This window comes from Lepidochelys kempii, unplaced genomic scaffold, assembly GCF_965140265.1.
Source record: "Lepidochelys kempii isolate rLepKem1 unplaced genomic scaffold, rLepKem1.hap2 scaffold_36, whole genome shotgun sequence".
In the NCBI taxonomy this organism is placed as follows: Eukaryota; Metazoa; Chordata; order Testudines; family Cheloniidae; genus Lepidochelys; species Lepidochelys kempii.
This window is the reverse complement of record NW_027333637.1, coordinates 114,889-122,651: the sequence shown is the minus strand read 5'-3', so window position 1 is coordinate 122,651 and position 7,763 is coordinate 114,889.

Here is a 7,763-nt window from a genome sequence, read left to right as displayed (position 1 = left end):
CAGGTTGCAAAGGATTGGCCGGCATGTTTACGGGCGGTCGCAGCTACTGCCCTAGTGCTTGAGGAAGCGAGAAGCTAACATTGGGAGGGGTTATGCAAATCTATACTCCCCATATGGTCTGAGCCTTATTGGATGCAAAGGGAGGGCTTTGGCTCACCCAGGCTCGGATTGCTCGGTACCAGGCTAAGCTGTTAGAGAACTCTGAAGTCACCTTACAGCCTTGCCCCTCCCTTAACCCAGCCACTCTCTTGCCAGAAACAGAGGAACAGAAACATGACCGTTTAGAGATCATAGATGCCCAGTACTCCAGCCGTCCGGATTTATGTACCCCTCCCATATGCAGATTATGAGTGGTACACTGATGGTAGCAGTACTGTAATAGATGGGCAAAGGAGGGCGGGTTATGCTGTCGTGACCCTCCATGACACTGTGGAAGCTGAAGGTTTGCCTGTTGGGAACACTGGGGCATGGCCACTAGGTAACTCGAGGGGATGGAAGACGATGAAGCCCCCTCGCACTAGGCCCCAGTGTCCTTGCCCCCCCCTCCTGCCTGGAGGCACTCGCAGCAGCTCTGCGTGCTAGGCCCAAGTGTCCTTGCCCCCCCCGCCTGGAGGCCCACACAGCAGTTATGCTGAGAATCTGCAACAGTATGTTGCAGAGTCAGACTGCCTGAAACTAAGCAAGGCCAAACAGGGGAGATATGGAAGAACAATGCTGAATAAAGCAGCTTTATGTATAGTTTAACAAATGATACAGAGAATCAGGGAGCTAGCTGGGAACTGGATTGGCTGGCTATATGGATACTTGGAGCAGCTTGCTATTGGATAAGTATGCTGGGAAAAAGGATGTATAAAAGCCTGTGTAACTTCCTGCTCTGTTGTGCAGGATTTGAGATTTTATTCTCCCTGTACCTTTTTGAAGCTTCAAATAAACTTTTCTGCTTCTCCACCCCGTTGTGATTATTGGGTGTAGCACACCGGGTAACGAACCAACTCAAGCTGTTGTTCAGCCTCTCGGCACTGGGTGCCGGCAACAGCTTTTGGCGTCCCTGGGTGGGCTCGAGGCTGCAATTTAGCCTTGCCCAGACCCCTCCTGGAGGTCGAGGATTGCGGCGAGAACCGACGCCCAGCGCGCACCGGTGAGTTCATCGGGGGCCTCGGAGGAGACGCGATTTGATCGACCCCAGAGGGCACAACGGTGCAACGCACTCATATAGTGGAGAAGCTGTTGTGGACCACGGTGAAGAACCGGTTCCTTGGATAAGGTAGGATCCTTTAAAATCCGGATTATATGCTCTGTTGGAACCTGGGGACGCCCAGAGTTACCCTGTAGGTATGGGACAGGGACAGAGCTCGGGGGTTAGGGCACGGTGTACGCCCCTAGAGTGCATTCTAGCAAACTGGAAGGTATTTGGTGCGGATCCGATGACTAAGAGCCAATTAAAACGATTCTGTACAGTTGACTGGCCTCAATATCAACTAGAGGACCAGGAGTGGTGGCCACCAGGAGGGTCAATTAATTACAACACGATCCTTCAGTTACTCCTGTTCTGTCAGACAACAAGGAAATGGAATGAACATATGTATGCGCATTTGTTTCTGACTTTATGTACACGACCAGATATTTTACAGCGCTGTAATCTGACTCCAACTGGTTTGGTAGCAGCTAATGTTAGTCCCCAGACCCCCACCCCCACTGTAATGGCAGAGCCGGTGTCCCCTTCGGCCCCTACACCCACACCTTGTAAGTCCCCAATGGTTGGCCTATACCCCTTAATCACTGAAACTAAAGTCGCCCGGTCTGGATCAGACAGGCGTCCTGCCACAACTATGCAGGTTTATACTCATGTGCCCTTTAATCCTGTGGATTTGGCTGCTTTCAAAGCACAGGCAGGAGAGTTTTCCACCAACCCAAGCAGGTTTATATCAGTCTTTGAGGGGTGCCTCAGTAGTCACAAGCCGGACTGGGATGATTGTAACGTCCTCCTGCGAACCCTATTGTCTGAGGTTGAAAGACAACAGGTTGTGTCCAAGGCAAGGGAGGAGGCACAGAGACGGTACGACCGGGATCGTATTAATGTCCCTGACCCGGATGCACAAGTCCCCCGAGCAGACCCCAGGTGGGATCCAAATGATCATGGGGATATGACCCGCCTTACCTCCTATAAGGAGTTGCTTTTGCATGGACTCCGTCACTCGGCTGTCCGACATAATAATTGGGCAAAGCCATATGAAGTAATGCAGGATTTAAAAGAAAGCCCAGGGGCCTTTCTACAGCGTATTCGGGACACCATTCGACAGAACACTAATGCAGACCCCGATGATCAGGCAACTGAGTCAATTATTAAGGGAATTTTTACGAGCAGAGCAGCCCCTGATATTAAGAGAAAGTTACAGAAAAAGGAGGATTTAATGGGTATGACCATGGCACAAATTTTAGAGACTGCAAACCGAGCTTATAGTCTGAGAGAGACAGAGAAGGAGAGAAAGCAAGTGAGATTGATGGTAACAGCGGTACAGGCCGGCACTAAGAGAAGTGGCCGGGGAGGAAGGGGCCGTGGACGCGACCGTCCGGGCCTGCAGGAGAGACGACTGGGTCGCAACCAGTGTGCCCTGTGTCGACAGGAGGGACACTGGAAAAATGAGTGCCCAAAGAGGAAAGAAAAGGGGGGTGCCCCTATGATGGCGATGGTGGAGCAGGAATAGGGGTGTCAGGGGAGACGGACCACCCTACCCCCGGAACCCCGAGTAAAGATGCGGGTGGGAAGCTCAGAAATAGATTTTTTAGTGGACTCTGGAGTGGCCCGAACTGCCGTAAATCAGCCTCTTCAGTTGCCAGTAGCAGATTCCCTTACTGTGGTGGGAGCCACAGGCAGGGACACCAAGTGCCCAGTGTATGCCCCAGCGGAATGTGCTTTGGGAGACAGGACTATATCCCACAAGCTGGTATACCTCCCTGAGTGTCCAACCCCTCTGCTGGGACGGGATCTACTTTGTCGTCTCGGTGCCACCCTGCATTTTACTGAGGACGAAATAACCCTTACCTTACCCCCTGAGAATGCCTGGATCATGACCCTTGCAGTTGAGCCCACAGCCATGCAATCCCCAGAATGGAGCCTGTGGGAAGACCAGGTGTACCCCCTCGTGTGGGCATCAGGAATCCCAGGAAAGGCCACCCACCAGACCCCCATTACTATTCAGCTCATACCAGGGAAAGGCCCAGTGCAAGTAAAACAGTATCCAATCAAGAGGGAAGCCAGAGAAGGTTTATAGGAAACTATAGATCGATTCCTAATGTATGGTATTCTCCGGGAATGTCAGTCAGCCTGGAACACTCCCATTCTACCCGTACAGAAGCCTGATGGCACGTATCGGCTGGTACAGGACCTAAGGGCAGTCAATGAACGGGTTAAGACTCTGCACCCTCTTGTCCCTAACCCGTATACCTTATTGGCTTCTATAAGGGACAGTATACCCACTTTTCAGTCCTTGATCTGAAAGATGCTTTCTTTACCATCCCAGTTGCCACCCCATCACAGGAGATCTTCTCCTTCGAGTGGGAGGACCGAAACAGGGTTAAAAAGCAACTTTGCTGGACAGTGTTGGCCCAAGGATTTAAAGACTCCCCCACCCTCTTTGGCCAGGCTCTGGCCAGGGACCTAGAGGAGTGGGATAATGAGGAGGCCCTCCTTCTGCAGTATGTAAATGATTTGTTAATTGCCACTGCGGGCCAAACCCCCTGCCTTAAAGCCACCGTAAGCCTCCTGAATTTTATTGGACTCCGGGGATATCGGGTAGCACGGAGTAAGGCTCAAATTGCCCTCCCAGAGGTACAGTACCTCGGGTTTCACATACGGCAAGCGGAGTGTCAGCTTTCAAGCGAAAGAAAGGAAGCTATCTGTCAAGTTCCTACCCCAAGTAACTGTAAGCAGCTCAGGGCATTTCTGGGTATGGCAGGCTTTTGCAGGCTATGGATCCCAGAGTTTGGACTGTGGGCAAAACCCCTGTACGACTGTGTAAAAGGAGCAGATCATGACCCCTTCTATTGGACCCCAGAGGCTGACAGGGCATTTAAAATCCTGAAAAGAAAATTGATGGAAGCCCCGGCTCTGGGCCTGCCAGATCTCTCTAAGCCTCAGTTGTATGTACATAAACGAAGGGGGGTGGCCCTAGGAGTGCTTACACAGCTGTTAGGAGCATGGAGACATCCTGTGGCTTATTTTTCTAAGCAATTGGATCAGGTTGCAAAGGGTTGGCCGGCAAGTTTACGGGCGGTCGCAGCTACTGCCCTAGTGCTTGAGGAAGCCGAGAAGCTAACATTGGGAGGGGTTATGCAAATCTATACTCCCCATATGGTCCGAGCCTTATTGGCTGCAAAGGGTGGGCTTTGGCTCACCCAGGCTCCATTGCTCGGTACCAGGCTAAGCTGTTAGAGAAATCTGAAGTCACCTTACAGCCTTGCCCCTCCCTTAACCCAGCCACTCTCTTGCCAGAAACAGAGGAACAGAAACATGACCGTTTAGAGATCATAGATGCCCAGTACTCCAGCCGTCCGGATTTAAAGGATGCACCCCTCCCAAATGCAGATTATGAGTGGTACACTGATGGTAGCAGTACTGTAATAGATGGGCAAAGGAGGGCGGGTTATGCTGTTGTGAACCTCCATGACACTGTGGAAGCTGAAGGTTTGCCTGCTGGGACCTCTGCCCAGCTTGCCGAACTAATAGCCTGACCCGTGCACTTGAACTGTCAAAAGGAAAGCGGGTCAACATTTTTACTGATTCAAAGTATGCTTTTGGGGTGCTGCATGCTCATGCTGGCCTATGGAAGCAGAGGGGAATGCTGACAGCTCAAGGCTCTCCAGTAAAGTACGGGCCCCAAGTTCTCCGGCTTCTAGAGGCCGTACAACTCCCCTCAGAAGTGGCGGTGGTACACTGTAAAGCCCATCAGAGGGAGGATCAAGATGTGGCCAGGGGTAACGCTAGGGCAGATAGAGAGGCTAAGCATGCTGCCACCCTGACGTCCCCCCAGACGGAGAATGCCCATATGCTGCCCTTATCCCATCAACGGGGGAGCTTCGGACTCCTCAGTACTCTAGTGAAGAAAAAAAAAACTAGCTGACAAACTCGGTCTTCAGGAAAAGAAGGGATGGCTCCATTCCCCGGAAGGGAAGGTCCTCCTACCAAAGGGCCTGATCTGGCCAGTATTGCAGAAACTGCACCAGACCACTCATGCTGGCAGGGAAGCACTTATCCAACTGATGGAAAAATACTTTATCACTTCTGGACTGCAACCCCTGGCTGCCCAGGTACAAGCTGACGGTTTAGTCTGCCAAAAGAATAACCCCCGACCAGGACATCCAGTGCCACCAGCTGCCCTGGAACCCACTCCAGGCCCCAGACGGGTGTGGCAAATCGACTTTACCAAGTTTCCCCGGACCCAAGGGCTCAAATATCTCCTTGTCATAGTGGATCGGTTCGGCGGATGGCCAGAAGCCTTCCCCTGCCGTAACTGCACTGCCAGGACAGTGGCCCTCAAGTTTGTTAAGGAGATCATTCCTCGCTTTGGACTCCCCCAGTGGATGGAATCTGACAGTGGGACACGCTTCACATCAAAAATCATTCAAAGCATCTCACATGCCTTAGAGATCCCCTGGAAACTCCATACGCCCTGGAGACCGCAAGTCAGTGGGGTAGTGGAGCGGACCAATCAGACCCTTAAACGGCATCTCTCAAAAAGTCTCACTGCGATGGCCTGATGCTTTGCCCCTCGTCCTGCTCTGTGTCCATGCTCTCCCGAAGGGTAGATTAGGGCTCAGTCCCTTTGAAATTATGTTTGGAAGGGCATGGCCTATGAATGGGACACCGGTTCTGGCAGGGGAGTGGGAAATGGGGTGTGTTTTTTTTGTCTCAGTACATGTGCTCTCTGTCTGCTGTTCTCTCTTTTCTCCACAGGTATACCAAAGACTTCCAGCCTCTTCCATTGGATACCCCTGTCCACTCCTTGCAGCCAGGTGCCTCTGTGCTTGTTCGTACCTGGAAGGACGAGCCTCTCCAAGAGAAGGGGAAGGAACCCCACACCGTCCTGCTGGTTTCTCACACGGCGGCAAAGGTCAAGGGACACGAAAACTGGATCCATTACTCTCGCCTGAAGGTGGTGTCTACTCCTCCCCCAGCAGAACAGTGGACCGTCCAGCCCGTCACCACGTCACCCTCCGACAATCTTGGACTCAAATTATTGTTTAAAAAGACATAAACAAAACATTTGTTTATACTGATTTGTAGGCCCTCGGACGTGCCCAGTATAGACTAGATGCCTCTATGTATTCCTTTTGGTTGGCCAATATTACCCTTGCCCCCTCTTGTCTGAGGTTTGTAAATGCTCCCCACGTTGGGGAAAACCTCACCAGTGGAGAACTTAAATGTAATGACAGTGTGGAAATCTCCTTTGCTTATGGGCACATGAAACTACCGATGGGGTGGTTCCTCATATGTGGGAGATGTGCATATGCCTATGTCCCGGCCAATAGTTCTGGAGGCCCCTGCTCTCTCGGCCGCGTGGCCCCCCCTGATTTTTCCATATCCCCCGCAGCTGCCTGCCCGACATAAAAGGGATGCCATTCCCCTCGATTCCACCTGTAAGTCAGAGGTAACCTTCTTCTCAGAGGCTGAAGCGGCGGCTCTGGCCTTTTCCTTCGTTGGCATCCCTGGGCTGGCGGTGCGTAATTATCATGCAGTAGAACACCTTGCCTGCACGGTGGCAAAAGCTATCAATTTAACCTCCACTGTCCTAGCCCACCTCTCACATGGGTTAGGGGAGGTACGTCAGGGGATGCTACAGAACAGCCTGGCAGTGGATGATTTGCTTCTACGCCATGGTCACGTATGCCGGGAGTTTGCAGGCATGTGTTGCTTTAACATCACAGATGCAGGACCCTCCATAGAGGCTGATTTACAACGGCTGCAGCAACTGGCAAGAGACATTCATCAGCAAACTGGGGAGGACTGGCTAGGCTCTTTAGTTTCTGGCTGGGGCCTTTCCCCGTGGCTAAGTGGGTTGTTTAGTCTGTTGTTTAAACTTCTTTTCCCTGTATTAATAGTGTTATTCCTGCTGTGCTGTATGTGGGCCTGTGTAAAGACGCTTGTTTTGCGCAGCGTGGGGATCTTCATTTTATGCGTAGCCTGTTAGTGAGCAGATAAAGGTGAGAAAACTCAGGTATGGGAATGAGTATTCTCAAAGGAGGGAATTGTTGGGGTCCCAGGGCATGGCCACTAGGTAAGTCGAGGGGCTGGAAGGCCATGAGTGTCGAGGAAGTCTCTTTGCTCAACCCCCCTTCACAGAATTCAGTCCTGGCTGGCCTGAGAAAGCCCTTGCACTCCCAACATAATGCTGCAGCTGCAGATAGAGCTGTTTTGTGTAGGTTTTGCTGGTGCCATGTTAGGATAACGGCAGGAATCAGCTACAAGGCCATAACCGCTTATTTGCCTCATTAATCGCAAGGCTAAGCAGGCTGTGCTGTTGTTTGGAATTGCTAAAATGCTCGTTAAAAGTTGCCGGAAAAAGTATTGTTGTAACCCATATAAGGCAAAGCAGTTTTACTTGGCTGATGTGTAATGTAATAGAGATAAGGAGTATAAAGGTATGTGACTCTGCCTGCGAGGTGTGCAGGATTTGAGATTCTGTACTCCCTGTACCTTCTTTGGAGCTCCAAATAAACTTTTATGCTTCTCCACCCCGTTGTGTTTATTGGGTGACGCACACAGG